This window comes from Tenrec ecaudatus, chromosome 13 (assembly GCF_050624435.1).
Source record: "Tenrec ecaudatus isolate mTenEca1 chromosome 13, mTenEca1.hap1, whole genome shotgun sequence".
In the NCBI taxonomy this organism is placed as follows: Eukaryota; Metazoa; Chordata; class Mammalia; order Afrosoricida; family Tenrecidae; genus Tenrec; species Tenrec ecaudatus.
Window position 1 is genome coordinate 60,106,427 of NC_134542.1, and position 12,299 is coordinate 60,118,725.

A 12,299-nucleotide genomic window follows, 5' to 3' on the forward strand; every position below is an offset into this window, starting at 1 on the left:
TGCAAACCAAGAGATTGTGACCCAGCCTGTATTATTGCTAAGTTTGGGACTTTTAATCAAGAATAAATAGTAAATTGATGCACATTCTGGGGTAGTAAGTGGGAAAATCAAATCCCCACTACTGAGACAACTGTTGATCAAACCAACATGTGATTAGTGTTGTTCCACTTCAGTTCTGACTGCAGCTGTCCCTACAAAAGCTCTTCCTTTAACGTTGCCACCTGGAGCTAGCTCAGGTCACAGAAAGCACTCAGTCCTCTGGACTGCCAAGTCTGCCTGAGGCCTCAGACACCAGCTGTAAGCTCAGGAGTCTATGAGAAACCTTCACTTTGGATTTGATGCAAATGTGGGTGTTCCTTTCCTCTCTTGGCCTAACAACCTTAAAATTAGAGGTCTCCAGTCTCTCTCACTTTTGACCTGCTGGCCCCCACTACTCTCCTGGGTTTCATAATTCACTAGTGCCGAGACCACTTCCAACCATGGGCCTTGACAAAGTCAGCACATGGAGCAGGAGCATTCAAAGAAGGCTCCACCAAGGAAGGTCTCTTCCGTGAAGTCTTTGAAATTATTGGCCTGATATCATTATTGATAATTATAGCTGCTCTCTGGTTCTTGATAATCTTTATCACTTCCCTTTTTATGAAACAACTGATGTCAACTGAGGAATATTCCCCAGAAGTTGAGGTTATTCCCCTTCCTATGGCTTTGAAAGATCCATGTCCTGATTGCGTGCAAAGTGTATTATGTAATAAAACTAGAAACTGGAAGCCAGAAGCCCCCCTTAAGGAATTTATGTTAGATCTTGAGCAGGCTGAGCTATTGTAACCGAAACCCATGGAAATCTCAGAGGCTCGTTTGGAAGCTTTTGTGCAAGACTCTAAAAAAGTTCTCCATCCTCTTCTCACAGGTTTCCCCCCTCCTTCTATTGGTTACCACATAGGGGGTAGAATATGGCATCCCCCTCCAGGAAATCACCCAAAGAGAAATAGAGTTCCTGACCCTGATTTACCTTATAGAGGGGCTTGTAATGAAAATGGCATAAGAATAGTTAACAAAGAAGGTGTACAAGTTCCTTTTAGTAGTTTAAGTTTTATGGAACAGTTAGCAAGAAGAAGGCCTCCGTGATGTTTGAAGTCCACTGAAGCAAAGCTACCTATTGTGAGGCAACTCATGCCTTGGGAGTTTAATTTTTGGGAACTTAGTGGAAAAGTAAGAACAAGAAAGTCCTAGAGGAACAGCCTAAGAAAGAACAGCCAAAGCCTGTCAACTAATTTTTTATAATGAAATGTATTAATACTTTATTGATTTCATAGTTAGAACAATGCGCCTTAGTTGGATGAAGTGTGCTCAGTTATTGTTAGAAGGTTTATGTCTATCACCTTTGTAGTTGAGAAAATTTTAGTTTCAAGATGTACTAATTTTTAACCAAGAATCATGATGTGATTATGTAACCTGTCATGGTCTTGTGGTCTGAGAATTTCCTGATGTATGATCTCAGGCCATAAGCTTTAAGGCAAGAAAAATAATATATAAGTTGAAGCTTTGCATGAATAAAACTGGAACAGTCACCTGGAAACTTTGAGTCGTGAGGTTTCTGTCACGTGTGGTTTCTGTGACCCACCTTGAGGGACCCCCGGACCTTGCTGCAGCTGGACTGCGACACACTAGAATGACTCACAACTTGTGGCAAATACTATACTTACTGTTAAAGTTCTATCACAATAAAAGGAATCCATTAGGTTGGGTTTTCTAAAGAAGCAAAGCCAGTCATGTTTAGATAGATTGATAAATTTATATCAAGAAAATGGCTCACGCAGTTGTCAAAGTGGGTACCACCAATTAGAGTTCCATGAGTCCAATGTTAAGCGGAAGGCCTCTGCCGACTCGAAGCTGATAAACCCAGGATCTCAGGAACACCACAAGCCACCAATATTAGGCTTCAGAGCGAAATGAATCCAAGATCAGGAGGCTAGGTTTGTGACTGAGGAGGGGAATGCATTGGAAGTTAGCAAGTCAACTGGCAGGCTACTAATGGCTCCTAGAATCAGCAGACAATTTGGCAGGCCTTGGCTCAAGTCCAAAGAACCAGAGGATGATGACAGCCTGATGCAAGATTTAGACCCAGCAAAACGCAAGCATGTTTTTCCATCGTGTCCACTTAGATAGGAAGTAGGCCACATAGCCTAGGAAACTCCCTTTTGATCGCATCAGAGTTGTAGCCTGATTAAGGGGTTGCACTCCAACTTACTATTCGTGTAACTGCTTGGCTGCTCATAGCAGCCATTATGTTACGCCACGTCACGGGGCGTTACTAGGCCACAGCTGCTAAAGCACTGAGAATCCTGGCCCATTCGGGGTGACACAAAACCTAGCATAAATGCAAATGAAGAGACTTATTGGCCTGGGAAAATTCCAAAAGGCAAAGCATCCAAGTCCACCATGCATCTGGGTCTTGCCCACCTGAAACACCTACAGTGTCTAGAGCCTTTATTAGGGCCTCATGAAATAGTCATGTTTGATTGCAGTCAGTTGATATCATAAAGTGGTCTTTCTCGCCTGGCTAGCCCCAACCTCATTACTGTATAAGCATACCTCCGATGTGGACTGGAGGCCACCTTAAAGACAGTATAATCACAGGAAATTTCAAGGATTTAGACTCTCAGGAAGGAAGGACAAAGACTAAGTTCTGGGTAAATTTTAAAAACCCATAGATAACACCTATATATAATTGAAAGGCACAACATTCACCCTTTTTGCCTTATTTCCATTTCCTCATTTATAAAATTTAAAAAAACAAACCATAGCTGAGTCAATTCTGACTCATAGTGAGACAGAGTCATGAGGCAGAATTGATCCAATGAACGGAGCCTTGAGTACAGGCGTGAGAGATGGGTAAAGAGAGAAAGGCTGGCTCAAGCGCTGTGTCATGAGGTCATCTTAGTATCTTCTGAATCCTTGTAGCACTTCTTGTTAAAATCTGTGTAATATTTCTCGTGACTAGCCTTTTATCTTAAATAACACCCTGTCTTCAGAGGGTCTCTATGAGTCAGAATCAGCTCAAAGGCCAGTGTTCGATTTTTGAGAGCAGGTTAGTGTTGCAAGATTTGCTTCCAAGCTCACTAATTTAGCCTTCATTAGTTCAATTCTACTCCTTTGTACTTTCAATGCATTATTTCTGAAGTCCCTTGTATTACACTGCTGAATTTCTATTTGCTGTTTTTGTATAGTTTCCTAATTTTCACTTTTTTTGTTGGTTTGCTCTTCTACTGTTTTCATGGAGTCTTCTAATATTTGTTTTCCTTGCTTTTTTCTGTAGTTTTCTCAATCTTTCTCTCAATCTGCTGAAAGTCTAAATACCACTCATTTGACTTCCTTCTTCCACTGCCATTTCTTCCGAAGAAAGGTCTTCAGTATTTTTGGTTACTTATTTGAGTCATTCTGTCTTGTTTCTTTGTGGGAACTGAAATGGTGTGTTGTCTCTGAGACATTGTGGTGGTGATGTAGTATTGGTGTTTAATCAATGATTATATGGTGGTTAGACCTTAAGTCACCTGTCTCCTGGAGGATGTGATAGAGAATGTGAGTGTGTGCAGTTCTCGCTTCTCTATTTGTATACCATAGTTGAGAATGGGGTTGGTTAGTGTTTTCTGCTTTTTATCAAAGGTCAAGTGGTATGGGAGTGGGTGGTGGCCGTTGACTAGAAGGCATGGCTGCAAGAAATATGGATATGCCTTTGTTGAGTAAGCATGGTTGCTGTCTCCCACTCTGTGAGAAAAGAAAATCAAACAAACAAAAGAAAAATGGTCAAAAACAAGCAAACAACAGCAAGAAAAAAATAAAAGAGTTTAATGACAGGAAAGGAAAGGAAAATCATGGCTGTGGGACAAGAAGAACAACATACAATGTGTTTGTCTGGGTAGACTGGAGAAACAAATCTGAGGAGACTCATGTGTATAAGAGCGAGTTTTATATGCAAGAGCAATTGGAGATTGAGAAAACAGCTCAGCCCAGTCCAGATCAAGGCCATAAATCAATATTAGCTCATATGTATGATACCAATCTACAAATTCCTCTTCAGACTCAAGCAACACATGTAATGACACCAAGTGCAGGAAGATCACAGGCCAGTGGATGAAAAGTCTTTTGGATCCAGTGGCAGTGGAAATATCTCAGCACTGGCAGGGGTCTCCACGTGGCTCCTCCAGCTCCAGGGCTCTAGTATAGTTCCATGTGTCTTGTCATCAGGAAGATGAAGCAGAGAGCCTATGTGGATCTGGGCTCCAGTGAACTATTTATCTCTGTGGCACCTCCAAATGAGGTCATCAAGCTGAGACCTGATTGACAGGTTAGACTCCACCCCTCCACAAGTTGACACCAGATTATGTAACCACCACATACAGTAACCAAAACCAGTGTGTGGGAAGAATAAAAGCAAAAAGGGAAAGTGAACAGTACAGGAAAATAAAAGAAAACAGAAGGATAAAAGCAGAAAGAGTGAAAAAGCAAAGGAAGCAAGGAAAGAAGAAAAAGCCCGGGGGGGGTGGGGGCAGGATCCCGAGAGGAGGAAACTGTGGAAGGCAGGGAGGGGGCCTGGTATGGGTCGGAAGCCTCTGCCCACCAGGAAGCTTAAAGATTTGGTGGCTGGAGTAATCTGGAGTCCAGTGACCTCATATCAAGGTGTTAATTCCCAGAAAGACACGTCTAGGTCCTGAGTGCAGCTGAAGCAGTGGTTCTCAACCTGTGGGTCGCCACCCCTTTTGGGGGGGGGGGGTGTTGAACGACCCTGTCACAGGGATCTCCCAGTTTATAACAGTAGCAAAATTACAGTTATGAAGTAGCAATGAAAATAATTTTATGGTTGTGGGGTCACCACAACATGAAGAACTGTATCAAAGGGCCTCGGTATTAGGAAGGTTGAGAACCACTGAGCTTAAAGGCAAGATGGATGATTATAGAAGGAACTTTTGCCCACCTGGGTGGCCAGACACCGACTACTTGTCCAGCACTGTGAATTCCTACCAGACACGGAAGAGGTATACCTGGAGCTTGATCCATAAGGATGATGCTCTGTTTTAAGGTAGAGAACAAGCATGTGCAGGAACAAAGAGCAGTCACTGGGTTGTGAGATTGAGAGCTGGATACTCTTTTGATCACCAGGAGGGTGTGAAGAACAAGGAAGATCCCACCTTCCTAGTCTTGACCTGATTTTGAGCCAACAGAGCTGATTATGGCTGTATCACAAGTCAACAATTCACCCACCTGTCTTCTCGCCTGCTGCATGTCTTCAGCTCATTGCCCTGGTTGGTATCCAACTTCTTTCTCTTCCCTCGGAAACACTGGGTTCCAGGGCCCTCCTCTGTGTGAGCGTGTTGGCTTGTGTTCTTTGGAAGATCACTGCAGTGTCTGCTTAGTCCACCATCTTCTATTTGATCTCATCTTTTTGTTTTTTCCTGACTTCCTCAAAATTTCTAAAACCAGTTTTTCAGACTTCTGTTCTCTGAGACCCTCAACTCCCACTTGATGGCCCACAAGCTCTTCCATTTTCACAGTAAACTCAGGGAACTTTTATTTACTCTCTCCCATAGAACTGGGCTCTACAGAACTTGTGAGACTTGTATGCAGGAGGTTCCAGGGCAGGGTTTTAAAATCAATATTTTAAACAAAAACATTTTTAAATAGCTGCTCTGGCCACTCATATCCCTTTCACCATTTGAGGAACTCTTAGAAACGTCTCTCTTTTTTACTCTTTTTCTCTTGACTCAGAGAAACCCGGCTGAATGACAGCCCCTCTGCTCTTCTTTCACGGACCGTATGGCCTCAGTGAACTCTCCTTTATCTTCTACGTCTTCGATTCTTCCGTCTCTCCTCTGCATAATTCAGTTTTTTCTCCTGGCCCAATAAAATAAACATCTTGAATTTCAGCCTCATTTTTTTCTTTCCATTCATTGGAAATCCCAGAGAACATTATAATCATTTCCCCCTTAGTTCCCCACCCTTAATCTAGTTTACTTAATAACCTGTTTTTTTTTTACCACCACCCTGCTGACCTATTCTAAGTCACTCATGATCTTCTCACCTCTACATGGAATGGTGATTCTAAAACAGTGTTCTAGAACAAAAAACATTCTGCAGGTTGTTTATAGCTTTAAGGACACTCAAGTAAATCCCGTTTTAAAATATTCTATGATAAGTATGTTGCAAACTCTAGGTTTAAAAAGTTTTTATTTAATCATTTTATTAGGGGCTCATACAACTCCTATCACAATCCATACATATATCAATTGCGTAAAGCACATTTGTACATTCATTGCCCTCATCATTCACAAAACATTTGCTCTCTACTTAAGCCTCTGGCATCAGCTCATTTTTCCCCTCTCCCCACTTCCCCCTCCCTCATGAACCCTTGATAATTTATAAATTATTATTTTGTCATATTTCACACTGTCTGACATCTCCCTTCACCTACTTTTCTGTTGCCATCCCCCAGGGAGGAGGTTATAGGTAGATCCTTGTAATAGGTTTCCCCTTTCCAACCCACCCTCCTGGTATCACCACTCTTACCACTGGTCCTCAAAGGATCATTCGCCTTGGATTCCCTGTGTTTCCAGTTCTTATCTGTACCAGTGTACATCCTCTGGTCTAGCCAAATTTGTAAGATAGAAGCATTTAGGAACTAGAGGAAAGTTATATGTTTCATCATTGTTGGCTTGTCTCCTTCCAACTACCCTTCCTTAAGCGGAAGTTCAGTTGCCTACAGATGGGCTTTGGGGCTCCACTCCACACTCCCACTCATTCACAATATGATTTTTTTGTTCTGATGATGCCTGATACCTGATCCCTTTGACACGCACAAGCTGGTGTGATTCTTCCATGTGGGCTTTGTTGCTTCTGAGCTTATTTACCTTCAAGCCTTTAAGACCCCAGACCAGGGGTCCTCAAATTACAGCCTGCAGGCCACATGCGGCCTGCCGAGGACATTTATCCAGCCCACCAGGTGTTTTTGCGCAGTTTGTTTGTTTAATTCAAAATAAGATATGTGCAGTGTGCATAGGAATTTGCTCATAGTTGTTTTTTTAAAAAACTATAGTCTAGCCCTCCAACGGTCTGAGGGATAGTGAACTGGTCCCGTTTAAAAAGTTTGAGGACTCCTGCCCCAGACACTATATCTATTGACAGCTGGGCACCATCAGCTCTCTTCATCACATTTGCTTACGCACCACAAGTTTGTTTCTTACAGGAACTATCAGAACGGTGTATAATCTTCATGGTGGGGTATAGTGTATCACATTTTCCACATTTACTTGTCAGAATTCTTTGAATACTTGTGGAATTAGTTCAGAGGAACAAGAGGGGCATGCTCGCTCTGTCTTGGTTTTGTGCTTATTATTGTCCCTGCATGTCTATCTAGACAAGACAGACAGGATAAACAATCATTATGAGAAAAAAACAAGACCAATGGTTCTGAGGGGACATAGGAGAGGGGAAGGAGAGGGAAAAGAAGAGGTGTGTTAACCAACCCAAGGACAAGGGAACAACAAGTGATCTAAAATCAATGGTGAGGGTATAGGATGCCTGGTGGGGCTTAATCAAGGGCAATGTAGCTGAGAGGAGTTAATGAACTTGAATGAAGGCTGAACATGTTATTGGGACAAGAGGAAAGTAAAAGGAAATAGAGAAAAGAACTAGGAGGCAAAGGACATTTATAAAGGTCTAAATACAGTCATGTACATATGTAAATATATTTATATATAATGATAGGGAAATAGGTCTCTGTACATATATTTATATGCTAAGTATTAAGATAGCAGATGGACACTGAGCCTCTATTCAATTATTCCCTCAATGCAAGAACACTTTGTTCTAATAACCTGGCATTCCGTGATGCTTACCTTCCCAACAGGTTTGCTGAAGACAAAATGGGTGCATAAGCAAATGTGATGAAGAAAGCTATTGTATCTGGGGTCTTAAAGGCTTGAAGATAAACAAGCGGCCGTCTAGCTGAGAAGCAACAAAGTCCACATGGAAGAAGCACATCAGCCTGTGTGATCATGACATGTCAATGGGATCAAATATTAGGTATCAAAGACCCAGAACAAAACATCCTATCAATATGAGTGTGGGAAAGGATGGAGAGGAGAATCAAAGTCCTTATGTAGACAAAAGGACATCCCCTTACAGATGAGTCACAAGGAAGAAATACGCCAGTCAAGGTGCAGTATAGCACCGATGAAACATACAACTTTCCTCTAGTTCTTTAATGCTCCCCCCAATTCCGACTCCTCTGCCTTGCTCCACTATCATTACCCAAATTCTACCTTACATATTCTGCTAGACCAGGGCATGCACACTGGTACAGATAAGAGCTGGAAATACAGGGAATCCAGGGCAGATAAACCCATTGGACCAATATTGAAAGTAGCCATACCAGGAGGGGAAGAGGGAGGTGGGGGGAGAAAGGGGGAACCGATCACAATGATCTAGGGTAAAGGGAGGAGACATCAGTCAGTGTAAGACATGAAATAATAATAATAATTGATTAATTATCAAGGGTTCGTGAGGGAGGAAGGGTGGGGGAGGGATGTATGGATGGATTGTGATAAGAGCTGTATGAACCCCCAATAAAATGATTTTTTTAAAAAGGCAGAGAGTGGCAGAAGGGATACAAAAATAAGTTAATTGACAAAAAAACAAGTGTTTTAACCGCCTCAGTGTATGAATCCCGAGCCCTGGTGCCGAAGTAGTTACCTGTTGGCTTCTAACTGCAAGGTCGCCAGTTCGAAGCCACCAGCTGCTCCCCGGGAGATGCAGTTCTACCCTCCCTTATAGGGTCATTATAAGTCAGTATTGATTCAATGGCAAGGAAGTTCAGTTTTAAGTTTTGAACCAGAGGAATTTCAGGGCAGTGGCCACTAGGGGGAGGCACACAAGCGTGTGTGTCCATCGCAGTTCCTCAAAGTCAGCCTGGAGAGCCTGCCATGCCTTTTCAGCGATAGATAACCGTGGCCATGGAGCTCTGGGCAAGATTTTTTTGCAAAGCAGGGCTTATCTAAAACTGACCAAGCCAAGAAAGGGATTCAGGGCTGATTACATTTGACAGATGTGAAGAGCCAAAGCCCTTAGGCTGGTCCATTACTACCTGAGCTTGAAGAGATCCCTTTTTCTCTTGGCAGTTAATTGTAGGACTCTGTACATATAATCGTGTTCTAGATGCATGGCACTCACATGATCCTAAACTAATTTACAAAAGATAATTAGATTAATAAAAACTGTTCCAAGGAGTTTTCCGATCAAGGGCTTTATTTCATTTAAAATGAGGTCAGTGTTCAAGTTTGCAAATTGAATCATTTGGCCATAACTCTCTTAGAGAGCACCGAGGGGGCGGGGATGTTTCAGAAAATCTGTTTCTTACACCCATGTCTGAAGTTCGCTTGTATTCCAAGCTGTGGCAACTAACGTCTTTGTGAAGCAAGAACCTTCTTGGGGCAGGACTGGTGTCGGCCTCTCTCCAGAGAGTCCCAACGATGGGCATGTGCTCCACCGCAGTCGTTTGCTTTGGGCACAGAGGAATCGAAGCTGACGGGAAAACTGGTTGGTATCGCGTTTGAGCCCACTGGTAGCGTCAGGTCATTATCAATATTTACTGCACGCAGAGGGCACTGCTCGCTTCTTTGACATTGAAGATATATATATATATATATATATATATATATATATATATATATATATATATATATATATATATATATATATATATATATATATATATATATATATATATATATATATATATATATATATATATATATATATATATATATATATATATATATATATATATATATATATATATCCCGCACAAGAACCCCGAGACCTCGCCACCTGCTCACGCGCGGTCCCAGCCCGCACTCTGCACGTGACCGTCGTTCGCCGAGTCAACAAAGATGGGCCTGTCCTCAGACGCCAGCAGCCCCACCGAGACCGTCCGCGGGCAACGAGGCTCCCGCTTTTGAGGGTCAAAGCCCCCCAGGGCTTCTGGAGAAACAGGGCAGTCCCCACGTAAGCAGGAGGCGGGACCACGATTCCGGATGGAGCCAGGCGAGGTCAGAGGTCAGAGATCAGAGGGCTCACCCTCGCCGCCGTAAGGACGCATGCGTGAGGAGCTGGGCCGCTGGGGGGCGCCCCTAGGGGGATGGCGGCCGCCACGGGGCCACAGTGACCTCCGGAAGGAACTCACAGTGCCTTCCATTCCTTCCGGGGCGGGCAAGCGGCTAGGTGTATGATCCTGCCTCAGAGCCTGTCGTGGGGCGGTGAGCTGTGTGGGGACTAAGCCTAGACACTGTCTTTAGTTGTAAAAGGAGCACACAGGGTAAGAGGGAGACATATAAATTTTAGAAATGGGTGGGGAAAACCATCAGAAAGTTAGAAGCAAAATAGAGCTGGTTGCTTCAACAGGTAGGTTCGTGTAAAAATGGATTTAAAGGGTAAGGGAATTTCTTTTGCGATCCTTCCAACCACCTCTTGTATTAACTCCATCCCAGCAAAATCAATTGCCATTGATGCCGTCGGAAGGTGGAAAGGGGGAGGGGGGTAGTAATTTTTAAAATGGCAGCTATTGGTGGTGGCTATCAATTAGGCTCTGACACATGACACCTACGTGTGCCACAGAACAGCACCCAGAGGCCTTTCAGGGCTGTGACCTCACTGTTCACACGTAGAGGGCTAGGCCTTTCTAAATGACTCTAGGCTACAAGGGAAGCCTCAATAAATCCCAAAGAATCAACATCATGCAAACCCTACTGTGTGGCCATAGTGTGAAATAGAATTAGAAACCAATGGAAAATTGAGAGATAAATCCCATAAGTCTGGAAATGAAAATATGTAACATTAACCTTAGGTTTAGAAAGACAAGAAAAATTCTATAATATGTAAAGCTGAATGACAGAACATTGTTAAAAGTGCTTGATGTGTGTGGTAGAGTTGATTTTGACTCACAGTGATCCCTTGTGACCGATTTTCTAGGCTGTGGTCTTTAAGAACCACTGAGTCTATAGGTAAAAATCTCGAATGACACAGCATCAAAAGATGATGGAAGGAGTACACACAGTCACTGCACCAAAAACAAACTCATCGACACTCAACCATTTCAGAAAGAAGTATTTAAGCAAGAACCAATGATACTACAGGAAGAAGTTCAAACTTCACTGAAAGCATTAGTTAAAAATAAGGAATTTACGAAATACCAATTGAAATTTCAAGCTGCCGAAACACTGAAAGCACTCATTCATTTATGCCAGAAAATTTGGGATTCATATTTGTTCTCAGTCAAAAGAAAGGCCAACAGACTGCTCAAATTATAGAACACTTTCACTAATATCACATGCAAGTAAAATTCTGCTGAATATCATCTAACTACAGTTACAGTAGTACTTTCACAGGGGACTGTTATAGACATCATGCCAGATTCAGAAGAGGATGTAGAACAAGAGATATCATTGCTGATATCAGATGGATCTTGACTGGAAGCAGGAATAGCACAAAGATACTTGTGTTTTATTGATTATGTCAAGGCATTCAATTGTGTGGATCATAAAAAATTATGGGTAGCCTTGAGAAGAATGAGAATTCAAGAACAATTCATTGTACTCATGCAGAACCTATATATGAATCAGGAATCAGTTGTGCAAATAGAACAAGGGAATACTGCATGTGCAAATGATTGAATTTGCCAAGGAGTTTGTCTTGCTGATTCCACAATCAATGATCATGAAACCATTGGTCAAGAGATAAAATATGCTTTACATTGGATAAATCTGCTGCAAAAGACCTCTTCAGAGTGTTGAAAAATAAGAATTTTACTTTGATGACTGGGGTGACTGGGATTTTAAATGGCCTCCTATACATGGGAAAGTTGGACATCGTATAAGAAGACTGGAGAAAAATGGATGAATTTGAATTGTGGTGCTGGGAAAGAATAGTGAACATAGTGTGGACTGCCAAAAGGACACACGAGACTCTTGGAAGGAGTATAGCCAGAGTGCTCCTTAGAGGCAAGAATGGTGAGACTTCATCCTACCTACTTTGGACATATCAGGTGAGGCCAGACTCTGGAGAAGGACAACATTCTTGGTGTGTTAGTCAGGGTTGACTAGAGAAACAAATTCATAGACACTCATATGTATATAAGAAAGAGCTTTATATCAAAGAGTAATTGTTTATTTAAAAAAAATCCCAGCTCAGGCTGGATCAAGCACATAAGTCCCATATTAGCCCATATGTCCAAGACCAGTCTATAAATTCCT